The sequence below is a fragment of the Protobothrops mucrosquamatus genome, unplaced genomic scaffold (assembly GCF_001527695.2).
Source record: "Protobothrops mucrosquamatus isolate PMUCROS unplaced genomic scaffold, P.Mucros_1.0 scaffold_134, whole genome shotgun sequence".
Classification (NCBI taxonomy): Eukaryota; Metazoa; Chordata; class Lepidosauria; order Squamata; family Viperidae; genus Protobothrops; species Protobothrops mucrosquamatus.
The window spans coordinates 28,554-43,005 of NW_015386210.1; the positions used below are offsets into that span (position 1 = coordinate 28,554).

Sequence of the window (14,452 nt, forward strand, 5' to 3'; positions counted from 1 at the left end):
AAAACAGATCATGCCAGACAAATCTTATTGCATTCTTTGACCAAGTGACAAAATTAGTGGATCAGAGGAATGCTGTGGATATAATTTACTTGGACTTCAGTAAGGCATTTGATAAAGTAGATCACAACCTACTACTTGATAAGATAGAAAAATGTGGGTTAGACAGCATCACCACCAGATGGATTCGTAGCTGGCTGACGGTACTCAGCGAGTGGTCCTCAATGGAACCGCATTTAGATGGAGGGAAGTGTGTAGTGGGGTGCCCCAGGGCTCTGTTCTGGGCCCAGTGCTCTTCAACATCTTCATCAACTATTTGGACGAGGGGATAGATGGGGAACTCATCAAATTTGCAGACAACACCAAGCTGGCAGGAATAGCCAAACTCCAGAAGACAGGCTTAGGATACAGGATGATCTGGACAAACTTGAACACTGGGCGCTATCTAACAAAATGAAATTCAATGGTGAAAAAAGTAAGGTTCTACATTTAGGCAAGAAAAACCGAATGTACAGGTATAGTATAGGGGGTACCTTGCTCAATAGTAGTAACTGTGAGAGGGACCTCGGAGTCCTAGTAGACAATCACTTAAATATGAGGCAACAGTGTGCTGCAGCTGCCAAAAAGGCCAACACAGTGCTGGGCTGCATTAACAGGGATAGAATCAAGATCATGTGAAGTATTAATACCACTTTACAATGCCTTAGTAAGGCCACACTTGGAATACTGCATCCAGTTTTGGTCACCACGATGTAAAAAAGATGTTGAGACTTTAGAAAGAGTGCAGAGAAGAGCAACAAAGTTGATTAGGGGACTGGAGGCTAAAGCATTTAAGGAAAGGCTGCTGGAATGGGATATGTCTAGTTTAATGAAGAGATGGATGAGGGGGGACATAATAGCAGTATTCCAATATCTCAGGGGCTGCCACAAAAAAGCTATTTTCAAGCTATTTTCCAAGGTGCCTGAAGGCAGGACAAGAAGCAACGGATGGAAACTAATCAAGGAGAGAAGCAGCCTAGAACTAAGGAGAAACTTCCTGACAGTTAGAACAATTAACCAGTGGAACAACCTGCCTCCAGAAGTGGTGAATACTCCAACACTGGAAGTTTTTAAGAAGAGACTGGACAGCCATTTGTCTGTCTGTATAGGGTTTCCTGCCTGAGCAGGATGTTGGACTAGATGACCTCCAAGGTCCCTTCCAACTTTATTATTGTTGTTGTTGTTATTATTAACTTGCTAATATGGAAATGAGATCAATAGCCCTGATAAGTGACTTGTCTCTTAAATCTCAAAACTGGGTGAATCGAGATTTGAGGTGATGCAATATATTTGGATAAGGAAAAGGTCTTTTGGAGTAAAATACTGTATAAATGCAAGAGATAGGGAAAGGAACAAAAACTGTCACATAAAATGGCAGAACCGACTCCTGCAAACCTAAAAGCATACATGACTACCACACAATCTTGGTAACATAGCGTTCCCGCATGGGAATATTTTAATGGCATGCCTATACTTGTGAGTAAAATAGGCAAACGTGCAAAATGCAAATAGTATGGCTAAAAAACATAAGACCTAGTTTTCATTTAGGAAAGTTATGAAATCATATGTTATATGTTCATTTCTAAGGAATATTTGATAAAATCAGATAATAGTTAAAATTAGGTATAGAAAGAATATTTTGCCTAGAACAACATGTTAGCAGAGGGGAAACTGCATTTAGCAATCATACTTGCATAATATTAAAATGTTTTAGGGACAAGAGGGATTTATTCAAGAAATCTATATTTGTTCATGTTTTAAAGAAAATCGCATCTTTGAGCTGATAGAGCTCTCATACTTGGATTCAGATATAATCTTTCTTAACAGCAGTAAGTACTTCTAGTGTTATAGAAACCATGTTTCATTTCTTTGGAGAAATTCAATATTGGGGAATAATTTGAAAACTGAGGAAGTAGGCAAACTTATTTTTCTGTTCTAGATTCTGAATGAAGAGGAAGATGGGTGACTCTTTAATATTGGCAACTAGTATTTAGAATTTATTTTGTTTTGGGTGGTTTGCTTTGCCATTTATTATTTATTTAACATATGGCATGGATTAGCAATATAAATTAACATTTCAGCCCAATAAAATATAAATGTCAAAAAGATCTGTGCTCAAATATCAATTTCTAGGCCATCTAACCATTGAAGTGTAGCATTATTTATATTTTAAAAAATCAGATACTGAACTGTTATATGCCATCAGCTTTTAGCCGGTCATGATGTGATCTACAGTTTGATGTGGGACCTCACAGTCTCACTGAGGGAAGGAATATGCTCCACTCATACAGAAAGTTCCGGCAGATACCATGTGAGGTGCAAATCCTAGTCAGGATTGTCCATTGCTAACATGGTAGTTCAAAGCCTGGCACCTTTTTGTGGAGTCATATGTCAAAATTAGATAGATAGATAGATAGATAGATAGATAGATAGATAGATAGATAGATAGATAGATAGATAGATAGATAGATAGATAGATAGATAGATAGATATTGTTCAGCGACCCATTTGGCTTTCCATTGGGAATTGATATTAAAGTTTGGGCAGATGTTGTGCAGGTGACTGGGGGTTTCCTGGATTTGAGTCTTCTGGATGATAAATGAGGAAGGTTGGCATGCACTGGTAGGAGTTCATAATTTTTCTGTATTTTTTCACTAGTCCATCTTGCCTTTGTAAAGCTGGTGGTGCTATATGGCTCAGAACAGGAAGCCAGTAAGAGTGGTTTTAAGACATCTGCTTATAATCCTCAAGGTGTCGTTGACTCTTGCGTCTTAACTTACTAGTATGGCAGCTGTTAAACCATACAAGGACGTAGTATTCTGGTCCGGAGTTGACAGCTGATGATCTGAGGGTAGCAACTGAAATTCTCTAGGTGCTTCTTGCAGGAGAGAATTGGTCCAATGTTACTGTAAGGTACTTTGTTTAAGTAGACCTTCAGGGCTTCATATCCTAGTTGTTGAGATGGAAGCACTGTTTTGCTGCTGCTGGGAGTGAGCCTTAAGTCAATGAAGAATTTTCCCAAGATTTTTGAATAGGAACATGTCAGCCACCTCCATGTGTTTTTCTTGTACTGCCATTTTAATTGTTCTTTTTATTAATGAAAATTAAAAACATATTTTTTTGATTTCATGTTTTTGTAAACTATTTTACCTACCTGCTGAAGAAAAATTGAACACATATCTTTAGTTTGCCACCCTGAGTTATTTATAAAAAGAATGAAGGCAGGATATAAATAAAAATTAATCCAATGTCAAAATTCTAATGACAAACGTATCCTGCACACATCCAGAAGAATTAATTGTGCAGTTCCTTACAACTTCAAAAGTGGAAAGAGGGACACATAACTAAGGCAGAATATCAGCAAATAGCCCGAGCCTGCAAAGATGAAGTGAGGAAAGCTAAGGCTCAAAATGAACTAAGGCTTGCGACCAAAGTCAAAACTAACCAAAAAAGCTTCTTTCAACATGTAAAAAACAAGAAAAAAGTGAAGGAAATGATTGGTCCATTAGTGGGTAAAAGTGGCAAGAAGGTGACAAGCAACAGGGAGAAAGCAGAACTATTTAACTCGTTTTTCGCATCTGTCTTTACACAAAGGGAAAAAACAGACCAACCTATCAAAAATAGTGCCATAAAAAACACAATAGAAACACAAGTTAAGATAGGGAAGAAAATGGTAAGTGAGCACCTGTCCAGCCTAGACGAGTTCAAATCACCAGGACCAGACGAATTACACTCCAAGGTTCTCAAGGAACTGGCAGATGTGATCTTAGAACCACTGAATTATATTTTTCAAAGATCTTGGAGCACTGGAGAACTACCAGAGGACTGGAAAAGAGCTGATGTAGTTCCCATCTACAAAAAAGGAAAAAAATGGATTAGGAAATTACACACCTATCAGCCTGGCCTCAATACCTGGGAAGATCTTGGAAAAGATAATCAAACAATGAATCAGCGAACACCTACAGGCAAACAAAAGTCATTACTAAAAGCCAACATGGGTTTGTCAGAATGATCACGCCAGACAAATCTTATTGCATTCTTTGACCAAATGACAAAATTAGTGGACCAGAGGAATGCTGCGGATATAATTTACTTGGACTTCAGTAAGGCATTTGACAAAGTAGATCACAACCTACTATTTGATAAGATAGAAAAATGTGGGTTAGACAGCATCACCATCAGATGGATTCGTAGCTGGCTGACCGGCCGTATTCAGCGTGTGGTTCTCAATGGAACCGCATCTACATGGAGGGAAGTGTGTAGTGGGGTGCCCCAGGGCTCTGTTCTGGGCCCAGTGCTCTTCAACATTTTCATCAATGATTTGGACGAGGGGATAGATGGGGAACTCATCAAATTTGCAGACGACACCAAGCTGGCAGGAATAGCCAACATTCCAGAAGACAGGCTTAGAATACAGGACGATCTGGTCAGATTTGAACACTGGGCGCTATCTAACAAAATGAAATTCAGTGGTGAAAAAAGTAAGGTTCTACATTTAGGCAAGAAAAACCAAATGTACAGGTATACAATAGGGGGTACCTTGCTCAATAGTAGTAACTGTGAGAGGGATCTCGGAATCCTAGTGGACAATCACTTAACTATGAGCCATCAGTGTGCTGCAGCTGCCAAAAAAGCCAACACAGTGCTATGCTGCCTTAACAGAGGGATAGAATCAAGATCATGTGAAGTATTAATACCACTTTACAATGCCTTAGTAAGGCCACACTTGGAATACTGCATCCAGTTTTGGTCACCACGATGTAAAAAAAATGTTGAGACTTTAGAAAGAGTGCAGAGAAGAGCAACAAAGATGATTAGGGGCCTGGAGGCTAAAACATATAAGGAACGGTTGCTGGAATTGGGTATGTCTAGTTTAACGAAGAGAAGGGCAAGGGGGGACATGATAGCAGTATTCCAATATCTCAGGGGCTGCCACAAAGAAGAGGGAGTCAAGCTATTCTCCAAAGCGCCTGAGGGCAGGGCAAGAAGCAACGGGTGGAAACTAACCAAGGAGAGAAGCAACCTAGAACTAAGGAGAAACTTCCTGAAAGTTAGAACAATTAACCAGTGGAACAACCTGCCTCCAGAAGTGGTGAATACTCCAACGCTGGAAGTTTTTAAGAAGAAACTGGACAGCCATTTGTCCGAAACGGTATAGGGTTACCTGTCTGAGCAGGGGGTTGGACTTGATGACCTCCAAGGTCCCTTCCAACTTCTTTTTAATTATTATTATTATTATTATTATTATTATTATTATTATTATTATTATTATTATTATTATTATTATTATTATTATTTCTGCTTTAATAGGTATTCATCTATTTTAGACATATCCAACTCCTGCTTTTTATAAAAATTGGAGTAAAAATTGTGAAATAGCCCATATATGCTGTATAATGTAAGTAAATGAAATAACTCTTTATGTACCAGAGGTTATATGAATAAGAATGTATCTTACTGAGCTCCCTCCTCTCAAGATGGCTGCTGCTCAGTAAGATTTCTTTTTCTCCTCTTACCGACTATCTGCTGATTTTACTGCTAAAGCTGGTTCTTTGGCAGTGCTGCTCCCTGGTTTTGAATAGGACTACTTAGGAGTGACCCAAGATGACATTTGAACAATCATGGACCCAGTGGGGAAGGGGGATCTTGAAGATTCCAATTCCCTCTGGAATTGATTGAAAAATCACTGGGCATATCCATCTTCCTATCAAACAATTTTGCTTGCATTCTGATCGGAAGATAGACCTATTCTGTTAAGAAAGAAACATGGATTTTTGACCCTAAGATGATCTATTTATAACTTTTGTGCCATGGCAAATTTTCTACAAGTGGATTACAATAGCACTTAGTTAACAGAGAGTTTGAAACTTTAATTTTGTTCTGTTTTATTATTGCTTTTTCCTGTTAATTTGTCACTAATATAATATATAGAAGACAGGTCAACAAGTTGCAAATAGATTTAGTAGTTTAAATTTTTTGGGAGGACCTGTTTTGCAAGGGGTCGGAACTAATGTAATAATATATTAATCAGTATTCAACTAGAGGGGATAATATGTGTATGTGGGGTTTTTTGTTATGCTATTTTTAATGTTCTGACTGCTTTGTGTTTTGTGTTTTTTTCTTTTTGTCTTGGATTTGTTTTTTGAGTTTTGTATTTTAACTTTGTTCTGAATAAAATAAAATAAAAAATATAAGTAAAAATATATCTTATTGCAGATAATTAGAGATTGTCCTACATGAACCATATTTGATTTAAACAAAATGCATCCTGGTTGATCTGTGGTTGTTAATTACTTGTTTAGAAAACATGTTTAGGAAATAAAATCTAATATTAGTTTGCTTGATAGAAGACCACATATTTTACCATCATATTTTCTAAATTTACTGATAAAAATGCGAAAACATTCATAATAAAGGAATTAATATAAAACTGCACATCTTACTGCTGCAAAGTTTGGTTCCTTTGAAAATTTATCTGGAAATTGGCTCATTGGCAGGGACTACTTATAATCCTTGTTGAACAAATCTTTCTCATATTTTCTCTATCCGATAACTGCCTTACTTACCTTGCCACATATAATTTTGTTTCCCCCTTTTCTCTTCTCTTTGTTTCTATTACAGTTGCTCTTTCCCCTTTTTTTGTTGGAAGAAGTGTATGTGTGGATGCCCTTGCATAGTTAAATATGTAAAGTATGCTTACCATATGCAGATACATATCAATTTTGTGAATGGAGTCTTTTATTTTATAATAAACCACCTACTGTAATCAATTAGTTATTAATACCAGCATATTTTTGGTTGTGGCATTAGGGAAACTCTCCAGCTGAAGTTGGCATTATTGTTATGTTTTGTTGCATAGTCAGCCAGATATTTAGACTGGATTTGGCATTTTTGTCCACCTATTGAGTCTTCTCTAGGATAGGCAGAGGCAGATGTGTGATGGTGCTAAAGTTATCATCACAGGATGTAAGTTGTTACAAGTACAGCTGCCTTTTGCAATTGATTGATGGTGGATTTGTCAATGCTGATGGTATTCAGGTGTATATCCAAGGCACCTTTTACTTTTGGTATTATCGTTGGTCATTTTATTTCTTTTTGAAGGTCTTGGAATTTTGTAACTTTTCTCCAGTTCTTTCTCTTCCATTCTGCCTTCTCCTGTTATTGCCATATCCACTATCCAAACTTTTTTTTTCTTATTGACAGTTATTAAGTTTCAGATGTTATGTGGCAGGTGCCTGTCTGTTTAAAATCTGAAAGTCCCAGAGCACTTTAGCTTCTTCATTTTTTATCACTTTCTCTTTTTTTATTGTTCCACCAGTTCCTGCTTGCAGTCAAAAGGTATTTATTGAAGATCTTCCAATGCATCATTGTTGCTGCTGTGTCATACCATTGTTTCTAGTCAGTCTGTGTGATCTTCTTGCCTTTATGGTATTTTCTCCATTGAATTTGGACTCTTACGATCTTCTTCATTTCATGACACATTTGACCTTCCTCTTGACTTCAGTGTGCTTGATATCAGCTTGGAGGATGCACAGATATTTATAATGATCATCTTAACAAAATAACAGAGGTTGAAGGGACCTTGGAGGTCTTCTAATCCAATCCTCTGCTCAAACATGGGACCCTATACCATTTCAGAGAAATGGTTGCCCAATCTCTTCTTAAAAATCTCCAATGATGGAGTACTCACAACTTCTGAAGTCAAGCCACTCCACAGGTTAATTGTTCTCACTATCAGGAAATTTCTCCTTAGTGCTAGGCTGCTTTTCCTTAGTTTCCATCCTTTGCTTCTTGTCTTGCCTTCTGGTGCTTTGGAAAATAGGTTGACCCCCTTTTCCTTCTGGCAGCCCCTCAAACCTGAACTGCTTAATTCTTTCTTTGCATCTATCTTCATATAAAAAGAAATAATAGCCATCCTACCAAAAACAGAACTGTAAAAGACAGACAAGGAATTCAAATTAAAATACCATAAGCAAGAAAATGGGAAGAAAAGAAAAGAGACCGGTCCATTCTAGACAGGAGCTGGCAGAGTAAACCCCAGAGTTCTGAAGGAACTGACAGATGTGGTCTCAGAATCACTGAACCATATCTTTCAAAGTTCCTATAGCACCGGGGAACTACTGGAAAAGAGCTGATGTGGTTCCCATCTTCAAAAAGAGGAAAAAAACCCAAACCCAGGAAACTATAGATCAATCAGCCTGACATCAGTACCTGGGAAGATCCTGAAAAGATAATCAAGCAACAGTTCTGCAAACACCTAGAAGCAAGCAAAGTTATAACCAGAAGCCATCATGGGTTTGTCAAAAACAAATCATGCCAAACAAATCTTATTTCATTCTTTGACAAAGTGGCTAAATTAGACCAGCAAAATACTATGGACATAGTATATTTGGATTTCAATAAGGGATTTGACAAAGTAGATCACAACCTACTTCTTGGTAAGCTAGAAAAATGTGGATAGACAGTATCACCAACAGATTGATTTGTAACTGCCTGACAAACCACACTTAATAGTCCTTAATGGAACTACATCTACATAGAGGGAAATAACCAGTGGGGTACCCCAAGAGTCTATATCTTAGGCCCAGTACTCTTCAATATCTTCATCAACGATTTAGATGAGGGGCTAGACAACACCAAGCTGGCAGGAATAGCCAACACTCTAGAAGATAGGCTTAAGATACAGAAGGATCTTGACAGACTTTAACGTTGAATCCTATCTAACAAAATGAAATTCAATGGAGAGAAAAGTAAGGTTTTACACTTAGGCAAGAAAAACTAAATGTATAGGTAAAACCTGGCTCAATAACAGTAATATGAGAGTGATCTTGGAGTCCTAGTGGACAATTGCTTAAATATGAGGCAGCAGTGTGCTGTAACTGCCAAAAAAAACCCAATGCAGTCCTAGGCTGCGTTAACAGAGGGATAGAATCAAGATCAAGACTGCTTGAGTAGGAGGCTAAGTTAAAAGACTTCCAAGGTCCCTTCCAGCTCTATTCTATTCTGAAGCATAAACTTAGTCTAGCTTTCTTCAAGCTCTACCAGAATAAAATGTTGGAACTGCAATTCCCTAATAATCTTTGTTGCTCTTCTCTGCACTCTTTCCAGAGTCTTTTGTCTGTATTGTGGCAACCAAAACTGGATGCAATATTCCAAGTGTGGTCTTATAAAGGCATAATAAAGTGGTACTAACACTTTACGTGATCTTGATTCTATCCCTGTGTTAATGCAGCCTATGATTGTATTGATTTTTTCGTCAGCTGCAGCACATTGGTGGCTCGTATTTGAGTGATTGTCCAGTAGGACAGAGCTTTTCAACTGGTGATAACGCATACCACTGGTGGTACATTGGCACGTGGCAGGTGCTACTCGACCCTGCCTAACCTAGAAAAGTGTAGCGGGGAGGAAACAAGTTAAAGCGGCGCAGCACAGGACTTGCCATGAGAGAGTCCTCAGGAGTTGCAGGGCTGCTGGGGCGAGACAAAGGCCCCAGGATTGGCACTTCCGGCACACCCAGTAGAGAAAGGAGGAGGAGGGGTGGAGAGAGGAGAGGATATAAAAGGAGGCAGTTTTGGCGGGAGAGGGAGAGAAAAACAAAGCTGTTGGGGAAAGAGTCAGAAGAGAAAAGGCTTTTGTCAGAGAAGCGGTGAGAGACAGAAAGGAAAAGCTTTTGGGGGGAAGTGTGTGTGAGAGAGGGGCTTTTGCAAGCAAAGGGTGAGAGGGGGGACTTTTGCGATCAAAGGGGGGGCTTTTGCGAGCAAAGAGTGAGAGCATGAGGGGCTTTTGCGAGTAAAGGGTGAGAGCACGCAAGGGGCTTTTACGAGCAAAGGCTGAGAGTGCAAGGGGCTTTTATGACAAAGGGTAAGAGCGCAAAGGGCTTTTGTGAGCGAAGGGTGAGAACACACAAAGGGCTTTTGTGAGCAAAGGATGAGGGGGGCTTTTATGAGCGCACATAAGGGGCTTTTGCGAGGAAAGAGTGAGAGAGGAGGGGCTTTTGTGAGTGAAGGCTGAGAGCACAAGAGCGCAAGGGGCTTTTGTGAGTGAAGGCTGAGTGAACAGCGCAAGGGGCCTTTGCAAGTGAAGGGTGAGAGAATGCACAAGGGGCTTTTGTGAGCAAAGGGTGAGAGAGAGAGTGCAATGGGCTTTTGTGAGCGAAGGCTGAGAGTTTATGAAGGGTCTTTTGCAAGCGAAGGCTGAGTGAAGGGTGAGAGCACAAAGGACTTTTGTGAGCGAAAAGTGAGAGAACGCAAGGGGCTTTTGAGAGCAAAGGGTGGCAGAGAGAGAGCGTGCAAGGGGTTTCTGCGAGTGAAGGAGAAAGAGAGAGGAGCAGGAGAGAGGAAGCAGGGCCAACCAGCCACCTGACCATCAAGATAGTGGTGGATATTAATAAATATTGAGAAATTCATCATACATTTGTCAGTGCAAAGGGAAAGTGATTCAGCAAAGTATCTGCCACTGAAGAAATTAAAACCAGTACTTTTTTCCTTTTTTTAAACTGTCTATAACATTTTATTAGATTATAGAATAAAATATAAAAATACAAAAGCAAACAGTAGGACACAGTGGGGAGGAAAAAGGGAAAAAAGTGATGGGGAGTGTAAGAATCCAGTTATATTTCCTTTCTATCTATCTCCTCTGATCTAAAACCAATTCTCATCCTTCCCTGGATTCTGCCATACTCCCAAGGAGAAGGGGGGATATGCCTGCGGGGTTATTACTTTCACTTCCTCTATTCACTACAAAGTAACCTTTTGTTTATTCGCCTTCGTGTCTGCTAACCATTACAATGTAACAAATTGCCTCCTATACCATGCACCCCTCTGAACTTCTCCTCCCTACCGGGCAGCTAGGAAAAGGGAGGGGAGAAAGAGATACAAACCTCCGGGACCTGGTTTATTTCTCCGTCCTCAAAATGAGCTGTGAAGAGCTGTGGAATGATTGTGCACAAATGGAGCCAGACTGATATTATCTTTCCTTTCCCATCGATGGATATAACACCTGGGGATTTGCCGGTCTAAACAGCCTGGATGAACTGTTGGGTGGGGTTTTCTTAGGGATACTTTAAAATATCGATCTGTAAGGGAATCCCTCAGATCCTGTCTATTATGCCTGCTATCAACTACTCTTAATAAAAGTTCCTGATGGAAGAAAGAGTTCTGCTTTCCAAGAGTTCTGCTTTCTTAAGATATGGGTTGAAGTGGGTCCTTACAGGGAGAAGGGGAAAAGAAAAGAAAAGGCATTGACTTCTGACTTCCTCTGTTGCAATAGAAGGAAGCATTAACATTGAATCTCAACTTTTTACTTTTCCATAATATTATAAATTAGTCATTTGTATAACAACAAATGAATCTAATCAGTAAAACCCAAAATCCCCCCCTTTTTTTAATCATCTAGGTTTTGACACCTTGCTAAGCACTGGTGTATTCAAATATTTTCATGTCCTAAAAGTGGTATAATCTGTTAAAAGGTTAAAAAGCCCTGCACTAGGATTCCAAGATCGCTCTCACAGTTACTGCTATTGAGCTAGGTTTCACCTATTCTTAATTTAGATTCTTGATATTATTTTCACAGGAAATCTTGAATCCTTCAGTTTTCACTATTTTTTTTGTTTGATGGTAAAAGTGGCACTTTTGTCCATATGTGTATGTGTACACACGCGCACACACACACACACATAAACTGAACAACGGGGACAGTGAGTTAATTGACACAACATTCCTGTCCCTGGCAATCTAAAAATTATAGGGTTATTAGTGCATGTAACATAGATGTGTGTGTGGAAAAGAATATCAACCTTGCTGAAAAGCAAAATCAAGCTTTTAATAGCGGGTGCCGCACAAAGTGCACTAATCAAACAGCTGGTAAGAAAATAGGGGAACTCAGGCACCACACAGGTTATGTAGAAACTAAACACAGGGTTAATCATAAAGGACTCAAATGTCTATACCAACGCACAGAACATGAGCAACAAACAGGGTGAATTAGAAATTCAGGTAAATGAGGGCAGATATGATATTGTTGCCATTACGGAAACTTGGTGGGATGAAACCCACAAATGGAACACACAGCTAGAGGGATTTAAATTATTTAAAAGCAACAGACCAAATAAAAGAGAAGGTGGAGTTGCTCTCTATATAAGAAATAACTACATCTCTACAGAAATAGAGCACAACAATGATGAAAACTGTCTTGAATGCATTTGGGTCAAAGGGGGAAAAATGACATTGCCATAAGTATATACTATAGGCCACCCAATTAAACAGAGGTAATAGATAAACTTTTTGCTAGTCAGTTAACTAAGGTATGTAAGAAGTACATCACAATATTAATAGGGGACTTTAATTACCCTGACATCAACTGGGAGACAAACTTTGCACCAAGTGGAAGATCAAACAGATTCCTGACAAACCTATGCAATATTAGAATTCAACATTATGCAAGCACAAGCAATAGAACACAGTCAAACTAGAGTCTTAGACTTTAAGAGAGCTAATTTCAACAAAGTTAGAGAGAGCTTGTGAAGGATTCCATGGATGAGAATCCTCAAGTGGAAAACAACTCAAGAAGCTTGGGAAATTTTGAAAAGTGAGATTATAAAAGCCCAGTCTAGCACAATACCAGTGAAGAAAAAAATAACAGCTCTCAAAAGAAACCAGAATTGCTGCATAAAGAACTCTCTGATAAATTGAAAAACAAAAAGGACAAGTATAAAAAGTGGAAAGAGGGGCACATAACTAAGGCAGAATATCAGCAAATAGCCTGAGCTTGCAAAGATGAAGTGAGGAAAACTAAGGCTCAAAATGAACTAAGGCTTGCAACTAAAGTAAAAAATAACAAAAAAAAAAAAGCTTCTTTCAACATGTAAAAAACAAGAAAAAAGTTAAGGAAATGATTGGTCCATTAGTGGGAGAAAATAATAATAATAATAATAATAATAATAATAATAATAATAATAATAATAATAATAATAATAATAATAATAATAATAATAATAAAGTTAGAAAGAACCTTGGAGGTCATCNTTCTTTCAACATGTAAAAAACAAGAAAAAAGTTAAGGAAATGATTGGTCCATTAGTGGGAGAAAATAATAATAATAATAATAATAATAATAATAATAATAATAATAATAATAATAATAATAATAATAATAATAATAATAATAATAAAGTTGGAAGGGACCTTGGAGGTCATCAAGTCCAACCCCCTGCTCAGGCAGGTAACCCTATACCGTTTCAGACAAATGGCTGTCCAGTTTCTTCTTAAAAACTTCCAGTGTTGGAGTATTCACCACTTCTGGAGGCAGGTTGTTCCACTGGTTAATTGTTCTAACTTTCAGGAAGTTTCTCCTTAGTTCTAGGTTGCTTCTCTCCTTGGTTAGTTTCCACCCGTTGCTTCTTGCCCTGCCTTCAGGCACTTTGGAAAATAACTTGACTCCCTCTTCTTTGTGGCAGCCTCTGAGATATTGGAACACTGCTATCATGTCCCCCCTTGCCCTTTGTTAAATTAGACATACCCAATTCCAGCAACCATTCCTTATATGTTTTAGCCTCCAGGCCCCTAATCATCTTTGTTGCTCTTCTCTGTACTCTTTCTAGAGTCTCAACATCTTTTTTACATCATGGTGACCAAAACTGGATGCAGTATTCCAAGTGTGGCCTTACCAAGGCATTGTAAAGTGGTATTAATAGTTCACGTGATCTTGATTCTATCCCTCTGTTAATGCAGCCCAGCACTGAGTTGGCTTTTTTGGCAGCTGTAGCACACTGATGGCTCATATTTACATGATTGTCCACTAGGACTCCGAGATCCCTCTCACAGTTACTACTATTGAGCAAGGTACCCCCTATACTATACCTGTACATTTGGTTTTTCTTGCTTAAATGTAGAACCTTACTTTTTTCACCATTGAATTTCATTTTGTTAGATAGCGCCCAGTGTTTAAGTCTGTCCAGATCCTCCTGTATCCTAAGCCTGTCTTCTGGAGTGTTGGCTATTCTTGCCAGCTTGGTGTCGTCTGCAAATTTGATGAGTTCCCCATCTATCCCCTCGTCCAAATAGTTGATGAAGATGTTGAAGAGCACTGGGCCCAGAACAGAGCCCTGGGGCACCCCACTACACACTTGCCTCCATGTAAATGCGGTTCCATCGAGAACCACATGCTGAATACGGCCGGTCAGCCAGCTTCGAATCCATCTGGTGGTGATTTATTTATTTATTTATTTTTTTATTTTTCATAATTTATATGCCGCCCTTCTCCCCACGGGACTCAGGGCGGCTCACAGCATATTAAAATAACACAATACAAACAACACACACAACATTTCCCCTATAAAAGCCAATTAAAACCGAATATTTGTAGCTGTGACATTATTAAAATCATTAAAAATTATCCCTATTTAAAATTCACCCTAGGT

The 14,452-nt window shown here is 38.8% G+C and overlaps 1 protein-coding gene across 1 annotated transcript in view; it reads left to right on the forward strand.

Annotated features, from left to right (window-relative positions):
• The window catches only part of SDHA (succinate dehydrogenase complex flavoprotein subunit A), a 129,178-nt gene that overhangs the window by 632 nt on the left and 114,094 nt on the right, over positions 1 to 14,452 (forward strand). The gene's annotated exons all lie outside the window — the stretch shown is intronic.